The sequence below is a fragment of the Vidua macroura genome, chromosome 8 (genome assembly GCF_024509145.1).
Source record: "Vidua macroura isolate BioBank_ID:100142 chromosome 8, ASM2450914v1, whole genome shotgun sequence".
Classification (NCBI taxonomy): Eukaryota; Metazoa; Chordata; class Aves; order Passeriformes; family Viduidae; genus Vidua; species Vidua macroura.
Genome location: NC_071578.1, coordinates 28756548 through 28773468, shown reverse-complemented (window position 1 = coordinate 28773468; position 16921 = coordinate 28756548). Strand labels below are relative to the sequence as shown.

Here is a 16921-nt window from a genome sequence, read left to right as displayed (position 1 = left end):
CCATGCAGAGTTCACACAGTCTGGGAAAGCCGGCAAGGTGGAAGCACAGGAACCCCTCTGCATCTTGATGCTGTTCCTTCCCTTCCTAGGGCACAGCGCAGTGCTCAGGACAGACAAAGAAGTAAACACAGGGCAGAGGTGCTCTCACAGTCACAGAAAATGCTGAGCTGGCAGGGATTCACAAGCATCATCAAGTCCAGCTCCTGGCTCTGCACAGGACTATTCCCACTCTTAAAACCACTTTGCCCTTTTTTTTTTCCCAAATGCTTTCTCCTACTCACTAAGGTTACCAGTGGCTCTCAGGGAAAAAAAAAAAAAAAAAAAAAAAAAAAAAGGAAAAAACACAATGGGCAAAAAACACTTGCCATTTCCAGACACCAGACAGGACATGGTAGTGATGCTCCTCTCCTGTCCCTGACCAGGGACATACAAAGAAACTCTAACTCTGAGGAGTCAGGAGACATCTTCTTGCCATGCACATCCTCACTGAGTGTCCCCTCCCCACGCTGCCTTAGCACTGGGTCTGCAGGATCACTGAGCAGCAAGAGACTGGTGGAGAGAGTGGACTCCACATATTTCCATTATTCAGAGGCAGTTTATCAATTGTTTGAGGACCTGTCCAGGTCAAGTTTGGTTCTATTTTCAGAGCTGGGTAATGACTGTTGATGACATCTGCCCACAACTGGCAGCACACATTGATGAGTACTGTAAATGACCAGTTTCCATATGTACAGCCACGTGTCTCCTTTGTGCTCCAGGCTGCTGATAAAGATCCACTGGTGGTAGCTGCTGTTTAATATGGTAAATGATTTTGGAGATTACAGTCTTCTCTTGTGTAATCTTCTTACGTAAGGACTGAGAAAGAAAACATGTGAAGTGCAGAATTTGAACATCAAAACAGCAGTGGATCTGGAGCTCAACATCTTGAAAATATTTTCTGACTATTCCAAGCTAATAAAAAGCCAACAGAAATAAATTTCACCCTCTTAGAAAGAACTTAAGAAACTTAAATAAGAGCCACACTTCACCATAAAATCTTGTGTGCTAATCCACTACTTGGTACTGAGTTAATCAGATGGTCAGTGAATAATATGGGAGGTAATTAAGCAAGTCAATTTTAATCTAAGTAAAAATTAACAAAACTGAACAAAAAATTTCAAAAACTGGAAATTCAAAAATTTCTCTGAATTGGAGTTTAGAGATTGTGATTGGGTTGTTCCTAGGATAGGTTTAGGTTGGAGAAAAACACATTGCTCTTCCTAACCAGCTACCTCATGATGAAACACACATTTTGAGACTTTTTGCATGCTGATTTATGGTTTTAAGCCATGATATTCCATTTGGTCTCCTCATGTGCAGTATCAGCAGCTCCTGCTGTGTGTTGCTTGTAGCTCCTTTTGCTCATTCCTCGTAACTTATGCTTGTAGTAAAGACAGAGGGACTGGCTTAAAATTATTAAAATCTTGATGGCAGAGAGTGAGGAATGTAAAAAGCAAAGCAAGATAAAGAGAGCGAAAAAAGTAAAAGTAGCAGAATGAATAGAAAACGCTGAGAGGCTCTTTTGTCCTTTTCATTCCTATCGATTACTGACTGCTCTGTTCCTTTCTTTATCTTTCTTTGCTGTATCATGTGTCATGCTGTAAGCTTTGAGAACACTGTGCTCAGATACAATGGCAAGGAGCCAACCCATGCAAGACCTGAAAATACCAAAGAGATGAGCAATGTTCATGGGTGGAGGCTGTTTGCACTAATGTGAGAAATTTCATGTCTACAGAAAAAAGGTCACGATCAGGAGAGGGTCTGCCCTGTCTTCTGAGCATGAGTAGAGAGGGCTCACGGATTTACAGAACTCAGTAGGAGATGGAAGTTTTTCATTGCTTTTAGATGAGAGTTGTACAAGTTCTTAAGAGAGCTGAGAAAATACTGGAAAAACCCTCCACCAGCATTTGCTCAAACTTTTTAATGAATTCAGTTTAGCTCTGTTTGTCCTTCATATACGTTCTAATGAACAAATATGTTGGTGATGAGACTCATAGACAGTGCAATCATGCAGATTATTCAGTGAAGGATTTGGAATAATGTATTGGTAAAGACTGGGTTTCTAAAAGACAGAGGCAACTAATGAAACTTCACCCTTTCCCTGTTGATGCACTAGATATAAACAAAAGGCCTTATCCAGAGAGGTTTTTGTCCTATTCTAAAAGCTGTAATTCTGAAATCATTTAATATTAAAATGTTTTTCCTGCTGAACCTGATCAGCCTCTCAAATGGAAAACACAGCCTAAACAAGCATATTTTATCCAGAACTTTTCTTTTTTTTTTTTTTTTTTTTTTTTTTTTTTTTTTTTTTTTTTTTTCCTGTTAGCATTTTTTCCTTAAAATGTAAAATCTTGGTTGGTGTACATTTTCTTGACAGTAAGATCAAGACTGAACTCTAGGAAAAAATTGTTAAAACTCCTAACATTGGCATTACAATGAAAAAACACAGACATAACAAATCCAAACACCATAGATGCAGCCATCTTCTCTTATACCCTGCAAAATAGCTCTGGTAGAGAGAACATCCAAAAAGAGAGAGAGTAAAGAGGAAAAAAACCCAGACGAGGGGAAAATCTATTGCATGTTCTTGTTTCATGGTGGAAACAGAGTAATGACCCATTGATAATCTCTACATCCAGTCAGTTTAGAAAATGAGAGTTTCCTGTGTTTGTTACTGAATGAGAGCAGTAAATGGGAGCAGCCCTGTGAGCACCATGGCTGATGGCACGAGCCCCACTGAGCTCTGTCCCTGCTGCTCCGTGCTGCTGCTGCACACACCAGTGCTGCAAGTCTCCTGTTTTGCTGGGCTGTGCCCACCAAGTGAATCTGTTTGTGTCTCTCACAGGTGCTACCTTGGCATCCAAGTTCATCATTCTTGAGACAGACTCCTCAAGATAGCTCTAGAGAGCTGGTAACTAAATCATAGTGTAACATGCTTATCTGGAATTTCTAAAAGAAGTTCTCTTTGTGAGGCAGACAGTGATAGCAAAAACAAAACCAAAGCCAAAACCCCCAATGTTTTAAAACTATTTTTCTCTCATCACACAGAAACACAGAGCCAGGGGAAATTAAAGAAGCTAACTTTTTGCTCTAACCTGTCTTTCCTATTAACAATTTTCTATAAACTATTTCTGCAATTTTCATAAGGTTCTTCCAGTTGCTGTGTTGTTTTCCATCCTAAGCAGTAAGTTGGCTGTCTGGCTCTCTTCATTCATTGTGACATTAGGTACTTAAGCCTAAGGCGCCAATGGCTCTCAAAAGGTTGTGCAGGGTGGCAATGCTTTGATTCAGAAGACAAAATGCATCCAGGCACACAACTCTGAGTTTCACTTATTTCCTGACCTGTGCTGACAATGTGCACTCTTTTTTTCTCCACTCCTAGGAGGGAGACATTCAGTCATCCAAATATTTGTTTTGGACACAAATACAGCTAAGTTGCAAAATCCACTGAATGTATATGAACTGCAGACCTTATTTATAACTGCTGCGTTCTGTATGTGATTGATTGCCTCCAGGAGGGCTCCTCAGATGGAGCTGAGCTGTTTGTGTTGGAGGCAGTGGCTGCAGACCAGTGTCATTTGGTGGTCACCAGATAGCTGAGCTTTCTTAGTGCTCCTATGTGCATGCCCCAGCATACACTATTATTTTAAAAGTCACTAATGCTGCTTTCTAGAATTCTGAAGGAAGATTTTTTTGTCTGGTTCTGCAAAGATTTTGCTTTTCCTTTTGCACTGAGATCATAGTTCTACTTCTCCTCTCAACCCTGTTTTGCCAAGTTGCCTTTTTAATTCATTCATCTAATAACATAACATACACAATAAAATTATTCTTTATATATAACACCTAAATATTTTCCAAGCAATAAAGGGTAAGGAAAATCGTAAGGATGAATCTCTTATGAAGTCACGTAAGATAGAGATTATGTTCTTTCTTCCCAGAGTGACAGCACAAAGGAAGTACACTGACCCCAACACAAGAGATGAAACAGAGAGATTCAGCTCAAATACACTCAGTGGATAAGCAAAAAAGGATTTTCACAGGATAACATTCTAAAAATAGATCTGGAATTTGATGGCACAGTATTTCAACAATATAATAATGATGATGACAATAATAATAATAACTGCTACTACTACTTTATACCTGTTATGACACCATTTCAAGAAATTAAAAAATAATATGCCCTGAAATTATAAACAAATAATTTGGCAGTTATCTGGAGGAATGCTTTTAGTGCAGCAAACCCAGAATAAATTCAAGGAATGAAGTTATGAGAGAGTCTGGGCAGCAGAAGCCCTTCTGCTTTAAGAGATGTACATGTTGATGTCTATCTCTAGACATTGCTTCTAAGCTAACAAATATGTTAAAATAAAATTACACCAAAACACAGATTAGGTCAGAAGGGAATGTTGGCAAACACCATCACAACACTGAGATCCTCCAGGGCTCCACTAAAGAGTAAATGGCTCCACGCAGCCATGAGTACCCAATGGGAACTACTGAAAGGATTAATTGTGCCCTACTCAGGTTTCATCTCTCCAGTTAATGTCCTACTGAGAGTAATAAAATACTGGGTAACAGTAGATTACAACATCAGGAGTTCTGAAAGCATTCAAAGAGTGACACTCCCAAAGAGCCCCTCTTGACACTATACCCAAACTCCACGTAAGAATGGTACTGGTGGCATTTTGGAAAGATGCTGGTACATGATTTAGGTGTATTTTTGTATTCTGTGTTTCTATATCAAAATATTTGAAATGACCATTAAGTTCTGAAAGGATGCACATAAAGAGCTGAAGCTTTTTTCCTCACATTTTGATGATTTGTAAACCAGTATGATCTTTACATTCTTCTTATTCATCACAAGTCTGAGGAACATACAATCTCTTAGGAACAGGGAAAAATACTATGCAATCACAGAAATGGTATGCTCCAAATTAGGTTGATTTGTTTGGTTTTTAAATGTGAGAAACATAACTCCATTAGAAAATTGTGTCAACATCCCTAGGAGTAAAAAGGGACACAAATTTAAGTTTTGAATATACCCTTGCAGCATATTTTGTAGGCAAGCAGACAGAGACTATCTTAGAAATGAAATAAATACTTCTGAAGATGAAAACTTATTAGAAATGATCATCACCCCCAATTCTGTGCACTCAGGAGGGAAATGCAGTTCCCATGCTTTGTCTTGTTAGTGAACAGACCATCATGGGCTGGAGCAGCACAGATCATGAACAGAAGGACAAAAACCTTGTGTGCAGTTTAGGTACAAATGCTGATTCTGGAAGTCACCTTATCTTGTTGCAAAGAAGCCCCGTGCCTGGAGGAGCCTTTCTGTAGCTGCGTGTCTCTGTAGTGCCCTAAACAATGTGTCCTCCAGCAGGCGCTGCAGGAACCCATCCCCTTGGGCAGGATGGGATGGGTGACCCAGGCAGCTGCAGGAAGACCTGCTCCACTACAACTAAAATAGTAGTTGTCTGATGGATGTGCTGTGTATAAGTGCTTATTTTAATTAAGGTTTAATCTCCTCAATCTCTACACTAATCCTTGGTTCTCTATAATAATATTCCCACAGAGGACTCCAGGGTATTTTCTGGCAAAAAACAAGTCTTAGCTGCTGGGTTTGTTCTGGTTTTACAGACTCCTGTGTATCCATCTTCTTTTATATTCTGAGAAATATGTGAGGCAGAAAAAAAATATCACTGTTGGAGCATTAATTGGATGATAATGGCAATTTATGGATTCGAGGAGGAGAAAAGGTGCCACTAGAGTGTGTAAAGTGGGCAGCTGGCACAGTAGATTTTGCCAACATTTGTGTCAACGTGGGAGTATAGCAATATGGTAGCTGTTAACGTTGCACTCAATAAATATCTCCCCATATGTGAAGATGTGACTAGCCTTTTGGAGGAAGAAGCTGAGTATTCTCTGTATCTGTGGCAGGATTTTAAGTGTAATCCCAACAAATCTCAGCAGGCCTTCGTGTGCGCTTAAATACTGTACACATAAAATTGCTTTCTTGAAATGTAGAGCATAGGGAAGCAATGAAATAATAATGTAATAATTCAAACACTGAATTATCTGGAGAAAAACAGTGTAATGCTCAACATGGCACTTTTTCTCAGCTGGTTCAAGCCTTAAGGGAAAATACACAGGCCTGTTGTCCAGTGCATGTGACTATTTTTGCTACTATGTGACTTGGATTCTGTATTATGTATTTGTGCACCCACAAAAGCACTTAAGTTATTTCCAGATTATTTTTGTTGCTGTTAGAAATAGGAAAGACATTAAAATTATTATTTTACGACCAAGGAAATTGTTTTTGTTACACATGAACTTGTAACTGTTGGAGTTAAACAGCAAAAATGATATGGTAGATAAAAATGGCACTAGACCTTTTTGGGGTATTTTTCTACAGCTATTCCTTGCCATGAGGTTTCCTACTGTGAATTTTCTACAACACTTACACAATAATTCACAAAATTCTTTTAACAGGGAAAAAAAAAAATCTGTTGTTAGGGTTCTGTCCTCTAACCATGTTTTGTTTTCACTTTGCCATGACATTTCTCTCTGTGAGGAGTGTGTCCACCCTTTCTCCACCTCTTTAAAAGCCTTCTTCCCCTGCCTCCATCCACCACTGCTACTCTTCTGTCATCCCTACACACCTACTAATTCTGACCCATTCCCTTAGAAGAAAGTTCTCTATAATAAAAATGTATCTTGATATAAATAACTGAAAGATCATCATTCTAAAGAGTGAAACCCACTGAAATTTTCAAGAATTTTTGCCTGTGAGGCCTCAAAAATCTTGTTTTGTAGATGCAAGTAAAACAAACAGAACTGTAGCAAATTCAAAATATATACTATGTATCAAACTGTCCAAGCAAACTACTTGTAAAATCAACTGGCTACACAGGTAGAGGAAATTTTCCACTCAGTTTTAATGATGCCTATTCACTCTCCAGCCAGCCAACAAAATGAGGATTCTACCCACAGAACATCACCCATGTGTTTATTTTTGCATTGACATAATCATAGATTGTTTTTTATGAAAGGATTTGAGAATGTAAGGTGGTGTAGGAAAAAAGACAGTATTAAATGACAGTGCTATTTCAAACTAAAATGACAAAATGCCTTACTAAGTGTTTTGGGTACTATGATGGACAAAAATGGTCTTGTATGCATAAGAAATTAAGTTTTATAGTTTCACATGCAAATATAAGAAGGGTCATTTACACTTTCTTACTGAAAAGCTAATGACTTTCACACTTCCTAATAAAACACTTTCAACAAGCCTCATTAATGCAGCTATTTACATTCACAGTTATTGGCATAAGCCCACAAAAAGGGAAGATACTGTCTCCACCCTATCTCTCAAACTTAAAAACTTGAAATTTATAGCTGTAGAGAAATATCAAACAGCAACACTGCCTCACAGCAAAACCCAAGCATAAAATAGCACCTTCTGAATGGAAATGAAGATCCTGAAATGTTGCTCCGGAAAGTGAGACATCAGCAGGCTGATTTTAGCAGCAGGTGGCCAAGAAAGACTAAGGCAGAGGTGGGTATAATTTTTTCCTGCCAGCATGGGGTCAGCCCATCACAGAGGAGTGAAGAGCTCATGGGGATGGGTCTGGCTCTTCCCCAAGAAGGACAGAGGAGTGGGGAACCTGAGCACTCTGCAAAGTCACCACGTCTCTTCCAGTTGGAGAGCAAGGCTGTATTGTGTTGCTGCCTCATTTGTATTTACCAAAGAGGTGGAAGAGCAGCCTCATGCTGCCATCACTACACTGGTGGGACAGCACTGAAATTGAGGGATGAATCTCGAACTTGCTCTCTCCTGTGGCATTCCCAGTGTCCCAAGGAGAGCAGGAATTTGTGCACTCGCACTTTGTTCAGAGGGGGCTGAGATCCATCCCTGTGGCTGCTGCTTCCAGCTTGGAAAGCTCTTTTTGAGCAGATCCTACCTGGTGAGTTAGGCCTGGCTTGTAGCCAGTCCCTGGGTGGAGATCTGTCCTGTGGATGCTGCTGCATGGTTTGTGTGTTTGAGAATGACAAGATAAGGCTGCAGCCACGGCTGTGCTGGCCAGCTGTCCTCAGCCTGCCTTCTAAACACCAAACAAGTCTTGGGAGAAATACCTCTAGGGAAATACTGTATAACCGCATTTTGCATAGAGAGCACTCTGCCACGACATAGACAGTGGCATTTTGGAAAAGTTTCTTAATCAAGCAGTAAATAATCTTGTATCAAAATGAAGACAGCTGGGACTTAATGCCCTATATAACTAACTTTCCAATAAGAATTAAAATGAAGGAAAAAAAGATCAGTAAATCCAAGCATGCTGACCCATACGAGATACATGAAAATGGAAGGTTATATTTATGAAATTTATAAAGCCAAGTACTATTTGTTTTATAGTCAACCACTGCTCTGGTGGGGTTTTGAATGTTAAGGGAACTTGAAGCAAAACCACTTCAGCTGCAGAGTAAAAGCACCTACTTCTTAAAATTGGTGCCAAAATAAATGGTCTGGCATCCCACCCTGTAGAATAGAGCATTTTGCACATATATAAATAAATATTTAAAATTCCACTCAGAAAACAAGCAACAAACAAAAAAACAAACAAGTAAACCTTTATCCTTGAGCATCTGTGATCCAAAGACATTCAAGTCCAAGAAAACAAACCATATTTGAGCTTTGTACAAATACCAAAGAGCAGGTCTAACCATCCCTTCAGAAGAGGGCACCATCTCTAACATCTTATTTCCAAATCACATACATGTACTCTCTTCTTCCAAAAATAAATTTTGAAAAGTATTCATTTCATGGAAATAGCCATATTCTTTTGAACAGATGGAAAACCTGACGGAATGGGATGCGGTTAATCCTTTATTTGCTGATTTCAGGAAGAGATATTTCTGATTTTGACAATTGGTTTTAGAGAGTTTTCTGACTTCATGGCTTAGGAGAACATCAGCAATGCAGAAAATACAATTGTATGTTGATAAATTCTGGAGATGTGGGAATCAGACAAAAAATGTAAGTGAAGTACATATCTGAAGAAAAATGCACGTTGTAGTTGTCTTCATAATGTGGGTATTCCCACTCAACTCCCTCAGTCACTGCATACTCAGGATTGCATCAAGCCCTTAATTTTACAGTAAATGCTCCTTCTGCTCCCCATAGCATCACCACTCTCTAGTTTCTGCATATCTGAGCATCCCATTGAATCTTATTTTCCCTTCAGGCAGTGGGTCAGGTTCTTCCAAGCCCCTCCATCCCAGTTTCTCTGCTCTCTTTAGCCCCTTTCTGTCTTAGTTGCCCATCTCTCTTCTAGTTCCCACTCCTCCCTCTGTGCAGTCTCCCTCTGCCCCAGGAGTGCTGTACCTTGTGCACAGGGTGACAGTCTGGGATCCTGGCTTGGGGAGCTGCCTTCACTCACGCTGGAGATGGCAACTTCTCCGTGGGCCCTTCCCGTCACCGAGGGCTCCGCACTGCCCTGCTGGTGCTCCTCCCCCAGCTCCTGCCAGTCCCCTCATTCGGACACAGAGAAGAGAGGTTTTGTTGAAAGTTGTGTTGGGGCCTCATGAGGGAATGGTCCTGCCCACTCTGGCCACTTGCCAGACTCCAAAGACACCTGAAGGGAAGGGTCAGTAAGGGCCCTGGGATATTACTGTTCCCGTCCCAAAGTCAGATGGGCATGAGCTTTGAGCCCTGAAGGCACTGTGCCTACCAAAATCCCTTTGCAGCCAGCACTCCTGGTAACCTCCCAGTACCAGAACTGGGGAAGCTGAGTAGGGGAGAGGAGCACAGCCAGGCTTCCCCTGCTGCCACTGTCATCGCATTTGCATTGCAGGGAGATGATCTGGCTGCCTTTGTGTGGCCCTTTGGCAGGAGCCCAGCAGCATTTCTGTGCCACTGCTCACATTGTACTGCAGGAGTATAAACACAGGCTTGTCCACAGTGCTCTCAACAGCTCTGGAGGAAATCCATGATTGCCCAGTGTCAAATAGGCCAGAGAAGCTGGCCTTTCTATACACCAGCTACTGTCCTCATCCTAATATTCTGTCTCTTGTAGGAATGTGGAAATTTGCTGGTATCAGAGAAATAGGACAGTATGATGTTATTGCAATAACATTAAGAGCTTGATGCTACAAGATTTTCCTTAATGCTCCACTATTTTGAAAGACTCAGACTGGCCAGTGTTTAACATTTCTCAAGACCATGCCAAGGTGCCACAGAGATAAATAACTGAGGTAGAAAATATATAATGTTTGAGAAGAAAAAAAGAGAGTTGCTAGTGTGAGGAAAAAAATTATTTTGAAACCAGAAAATACCATCTCAACCAATCCTTTCCCTGCATTATAAACTATGTTATCAATACTCTACTCCTTCCTGCCCAATTTCGCTTTGACAGAGAGAATAATCCTGGAAAACATAAAGACAGGATCTTTCATCTACCTAGAAGTCTTAGTACCCTACTGGCTAGGCACTATATATGAGCTACTTATATGAGCTACTGGACCATTTTGCTGACTTTGCATGGATCTGTGTGACCATACAAATTTTCAGGCACAAGAACACAAGAAATAGATCAGAAAAAAATCAGCAAGGTTGGTCCTCTCCAAGCTTTGAGATCTCTAGACTGGAAAAACTTCCATTGCTTCCTGAATTTAATGCAGGAACTTGCAACCCTCTGGCCCTCCTTGCTGATCTTTCTGCCTCCTACAGCTCTAACTGGGTGGGCACTGGTCCAGTCTGCCACAAGCACGAGGTGTCCACCTCCCCCTGGGCCCCACCACGTACAGAGCAGGAACTCATGTTGCTCCTACAGGGAACTCTGGAGAAATTCCAGCAGCTTTAAGAGAAGCTGGTGTACATCTTACAGCCCCAGATGATGTGGGTTTTTTCTCATTTCTGTGTTAGCACTTGGGCAGAGCTGCTTTGCCCACAAGGGAAGCCCTTTCCTGTCTGTAGCACGTGGTATGTAGGAAAGTGTAGGTGTGCAAGCAGGACCTCCATCTGCTCCCCTTTGCCTGTCCCACAGTGGAGCAGGCAGAGGGATGAGGTACACACAGTAACACCCTCAGCTGCTGCTTTACTTGTCTGAATCACAACATGGCATTTCATGAATAACGCCTTTTCCACAAAGCCAAAAGCAGGATTTTCCTGCTGACTTCCCTAATGCTGCAGAGAACAGCTGATTAAACTCTTTGTAAATGCATATAAATTATCTTTATTACATTAACTTCAATGAAGCTAGACAAACTTATACCCTCTAGGAAACTAATCCTTATGTATTCCTGCAGTAATTTACTGGACATTAAAATTTACTGGACAAAGAACTATAGCTACAAATGTAAATATGAATATGAAAAGAAAAAGAATCTTTCTCTTTCCTAGAAGCTGTTACCCCATCAGATTTCCACAGGACTACAAAAGTCTTCAGGCTACAGACTTTATTCTCGCTACCTTTCACCTGAAATTAATGTTGTTTTAAACAAATGCAATCTTTATAATTTTTTCCGATCCAAATTCAGTTACTATTTCTTGCTCTACATTTAATTTTTTAATAATAAATTAAATATGTACCCTAACCAAGAAATTAATTTCCTTTTGAATTACCCAAACGTTAAAACTCTGCTTCTGTGGCAAAGAGATGGCACTCTGATGAACAGAGCCATCTACAGAAATCTTTTTGATAATGGTGTCCTTCTTTCAAATCCAAACATTTCCTTGATGTAGAATACAAATTGAGCTCTACTGTATAAGTCAGCTAGGATTTCAAAGTTGGCCTTTATACTTTGCCATTAATTAATTCTGTCCAAGAAATTCAAACAAAGATACAAACAAAAAAGTTCTCTAAATACATTACATAAGGCATTCAGAATATTCTAATTCATTCCCCTCCAGGAACACAGCAGAGTCAAAGAATAGTGTACACAGCATGTTTGGACTGTATAAAAAGCACTAGAAACTGTAAGAATAGTTTAAAACCCATTTATTTAAAGCTCTCCATTATAAGAGCTATTGTAGAGTGTTTGCTAATCAATCTACACTTCTGAGTTCTAAACAATTGCAGGCTTAATGAAGTGTGCTTTTCTTCACTTTCAGATGCAGGAACAGTTTCCTATTAAAAGGGAGGAAATGCAAGCAGAACGCAGAAGACCTCTTCCAAAAATTACTGGAAGTTCTGTGTAATTTAAATATTGGCTAGAAAGTCAGAAATTCTTGTTTGTGATCTGAGAAAGAGACATTCTGTCCCAATACATCCCATCTACAACTTTAAGTCAGGTAGAACAAGTACTTTCTCTGTTACAATGAGGAAAGCCTCCAAAATCAGGGGAAACTCGTACAAATTACTTCATTTTTTTCTTTAAAAATCTCATTTTCTTTCAATTATCACAACCTAACTAAAACAGAGGCTGAGAATATGGGTCAGTGGTCAGTCAGCATAGTGAGATCTTCCAAGCTGAGTAATCAAAAATGGTTTTTGCTTAGGAGTAAATACAACAGCATGAAGTAAGAACAGAGCAGCTATGTCTGCTCAGCCTGAAAGTACATTAAGAGTTTTCTTCTCAAGATTCTCTTAGTTCAACTTGTATAGAAACACAAGGGAAACTTATCACCTCACACCTTTGGCACAAAACTTAGTAGTATTCATTCATCTGAACACCAGATCTGTTAGAGAGGGGAAGAGGCAGAGTCACAAATGCAATGTCAGAAAGTAAAAGGAAAAAAGAAAATGAAAAGCAGGCTTTGTTGTGCTCCCCACTAGCCCACAGTATGCAGATGACACCTCCTTCCCTGTCCCTCCTGTGTGACAATTTCTATAAAAGGCCACAGAGCTTAGTTGATACCACAGTGCTGTAAGTACCATTAACTTCTAAGAGATTTCCCTAGACCCTTATCTCCTACTCTTAGCTGATTATTCCCTGGAGCCCAACTCACAAAATATTAGTTTGTAGCAGCTCCTTATTCATGCTAGGATCTTGTATGGTCATTGTTTTTGTGTAGCCCATCTCATTATTTTCTTGTAGTTGTATTTACTGTGCAGTGAGACCTAGGAAAGTCCCACACCAAACTGGATACTTTATAGGACTAAATTTCTAACACTTGATTGTGAACATGCTGCATGAGAAAGCCAATATTTGACATCTTCTTCACTTTTTATTTTGACACAGACCTACAATAATGGACAATCTTAACAGAATTTTAGGTTACAGTAACTTGCAGCATTGCCTGAGACTGTTTGAGAAGATGAAGTTCCTGTAAAGGACAGATATCAATTCCAGTGCCTATATGGGCATAGAGAAGCATATATATTTCTATTTTTCTTTGATCATGTTTGATAATAAGGACTATATTTCTATAATGCAAATTTTGAGGGATTTGAGGGTTGTGTTTAACATGCATTATAATTAGTGCAAGCTGTTTAAATATTCATCAATGCTCTTTAGGCGCTGAAGCACAGGCACTGAAAGGCAAAAAAATAATTTCAATTACATATTGTAGGAATCAGCTACTGGGAACAATCTAAACCGAAACCAAGAAAAGATCAATTATTTACCTCTTTCCTCCCTATAATAAATTCCAAATGTCTGGATTCAGTCTTTTTAGTCCACCTGGAAATTGAAGACACAACTACAACCATATTGAGACATGCCTGAATGCACTGTCTCCCTCAGCTAAATATCCCAAACCCAGAGGAAGCTGATGCTTTCATTCTCAGAGCTTATCTATCTGCAGAGCTTTGTAGCCTCTCATTCAAGAATTTGGATTTTCTCTGAGATATGTGGCTTGGAAATGAGTCTGGCACAATATAATCTCTTTTGTTATGCAATTGGAAAACTTCATATCTTCTTTTAATATTAACATGGGTTTCAGAGGAAAGAGGAAATTCCACTTTTCTTAGGGAAACAAAGCCCATCTGATCCTACATCTTTGCAATGTACAGACAGATATCCAGGCATAAGGAGCAGGCTTTGCCATTTGTCCATAAAAGCAGCATCATGCAATGCTATCAGTATTTTTATTGTGACTACAATTTACAGACCACATATTCTGGTGTGGTGACAGATGAATAGTTCCTCAACACAGCGTGGGATGATGACCCATTATACAGCTAAGGGTCTGTAAGGAAGGTTTCCATGACAGCATTCTGTGTATCACTGGTATTTTGGAAATAATATTCAGCTTTGATCTCTGACTTCTACAGGTTTTACTGTTCCCATGAAACATTATATTCAAGCAGAAGAAAAAAGCCAGGGCTAGCATGAATATTTTACATACAGCCAGGAATGCCTGGAAGTGATATTCCTGTGATAAACTGTAGAGCTAAGTGATAAACCACAGAGCTATTTGTTAAATGCACCTATTAAATATCTTTAATTAACTGTTCTACTCTCTGGCCAGTAACCATTCTGTCTTGGGACTTATTCTGAAGTTTTATACTGCTGAACAGATTCAGACAGCTGGCATTTCCAGCCTGCTGTCTACATTAAAATATAGGATTTTTTTGAAAATGAAAGCTGATTCAAAGCCCGAGAGAAGTTAGCTTCAATCCTGGGCCAAAAAAGGGGCTTTTCAGTACATTAAAACATGATGGTTTTTAAAGCACAGCATCTTGCTCCACAGAGCTGAGGATGAGTTTAGCACTGAATGACAGGGGAGGGTTGGGACAGGAAGGGCCTTAAGAATACTTCTCATTCAGATGTTCATAAGTGTTGTTCCAAGTAAAGTTATAATCTGTTTTGCAGCTGTTTATTCCTCCACATTTGGACAGGGATTTTCCAAGGGGTCTGAAGGAACTAGATGCCCAGTTCCTATTGAATTTCAGTAGCATTCCACCCCTTAACTCCAGTGGGCTGCTCTGAAGGCTATGAGACATGAAACACAGTCTCTGTAATGAGTTTAAACAAACAGTGGGGATCTGTGATTTTTCAAGAACAAGGCCACAATACAGGTCTTATCTGCAGCACAGGGAAAGGTCCTGTGCAACTTTCTGCTTGTTTGGAAATGGAGACTTTTCTCAATCCACACATGACTCTGCTAAAGCAAAATACACTATAACATTATGCATATCTGTCTCTAAGTATGTACTTACAATTTATATACAATAGAATATCTAACTGGCTGCAATCTGCTTAAGGAGCTTTTCTCTTAACCATTTGAATTTCAAAGCATAGATAAAATTGCAGAAGGATTTTAATTGTATACAAGATCTGAGCTTAGATAAATCATCTACATGGATTCTTAATCTTTTGTGGGCAGCCAGTACTTCTTAATCAATGTAAAAAAGAATTCAATAATAAACACAAACACTGAGCAACAATACAAAAGCATGGCTTTTCTAGTACATTTGAACATATGGCACAAAAAAATATCTCTGATAAGGAACAGAAGATGTACTGTTTCCAAAATGCAGCTTTTATTAATCGATTTCCCCACATTTTTTTTAGAGGATTATGAGTAAACTCTGAAGATGCAGAGAATGAAGTGTACAGAATTCCTCAGATGTAGTCTTATGGACAGAGAAGAGACCTGCTCACATTGTTCATTCCTAAAGTAAATCCCAAAGTGTTTTTCTGTATCAATGTCAGACAGGAGCATGAGCCACTGCTGTCCTACTTTTCTGCATGCTCCTCTATTTCAAGCTCCAAATAAGCCAATAAAATAGACCAGTGAGTGTTTCCATCCTTACAAATGTTTTCAATAGTCCTGCACCCTGTCAGGAAAGCAGTTTTGCTGGGGCATGGCAAGGAAATGAACCTTTTGCTCCTGTTTGAAAAAATGTACTGATTTAACTTGTGAAAAAGTTTGGTGTAAAGGATTACCTGATACCCTTTGATAACAGGCAACATGAAATCAGAACTTCCACAGGAATGAACAAGAGCAAGATGCACTGGTGGCATCACAGTTAATGCAGCACAGCAATTTGCACTGAGCCATGGTACTGCCTAATGATAAATACAATATGAATTTGTGTGAGAGACCAGGGCTAGAAGAAAGTCTAAAGCCCTTAGCACAATCCTAGCAGTGAGGGTACTACATGTGATAGAAATTTGTTGCTTCTCTAAATTTACAGTAAAGGAAGGGATGAGATAGAGTCCTGAGGCAAAACACAGAGATGAAGCAGGGAGAAGCTAAGTTTATTGCACCAACCTACTTCATCCAATGTTAGAGGAAAGCAATGCTTAATCTTCTTCAGGGCTGGGTAACATGCTCAAGAGAGACACTTGCCTCTGGTAGTTTTCTTCAAAATGAAAGGTTGTTCTGAACTTGTAGTCAGCTCTGGTCAGCTATTCATCTGCTTTCTACCCACAAGTCTCAACTTAAAGACTCATTTCATGTTCTTTGAAAAGGTCTTAGGTTAGAGCATGGTGATAATAATGGCAAGGCTGTGGGTTCAATCCCTGTACAGGCCATTCACTTTAGAGTTGGACTTGATGATCCTTGTGGGTCCCTTCCAACTCAGAATATGCTGTATTTCTGTGATTTGGAGAAGTTTGGTCTGGGGAAGAGACAGTCTTCAATTTCTGAGGAATGCTAGTAGTCACAAGAAGTGATGGTAAATTACTTGATGGAATGCACCAGGAATTTATGTAACTGCGTGTAGGGCTGTTCATTGCTACCTCAGCTCATTTATGAGGTCCAAGCAGCACTCACTTCCATAGGAAAGGGCTGTTACTTTACAAAAAAGAGCAAATGAAGAGAGGAAAAAAGTGCTGCTCAACCACTGTCTTTCCTATTTTTTCTCACCTGTCTTTTGTTTATTCTTTGACAGTGTTCCCTATCCTTGTCTTAGGTCCAGGCTGAAGAGGACATGCCTGTAGGCATCTGCAGACTGTTTGGGATACAGAAGCTGGAGAATTTTCCAGGTAA

General features: G+C 39.8%; 1 protein-coding gene across 2 annotated transcripts in view; it reads right to left on the bottom strand.

Annotated features, from left to right (window-relative positions):
- Positions 1-16921, bottom strand: part of PHYHIPL (phytanoyl-CoA 2-hydroxylase interacting protein like) — a 127042-nt gene that overhangs the window by 45721 nt on the left and 64400 nt on the right. The window contains exon 1 of one of the 2 annotated variants that reach the window (XM_053983533.1): positions 9425-9532. The exons of the other annotated variant lie outside the window; for it this stretch is intronic. The gene's annotated coding sequence lies outside the window, so the exon portion shown is untranslated. Of the gene's footprint in view, positions 1-9424; positions 9533-16921 lie in introns of those variants that run through there. 2 annotated transcript variants of the gene reach the window in all.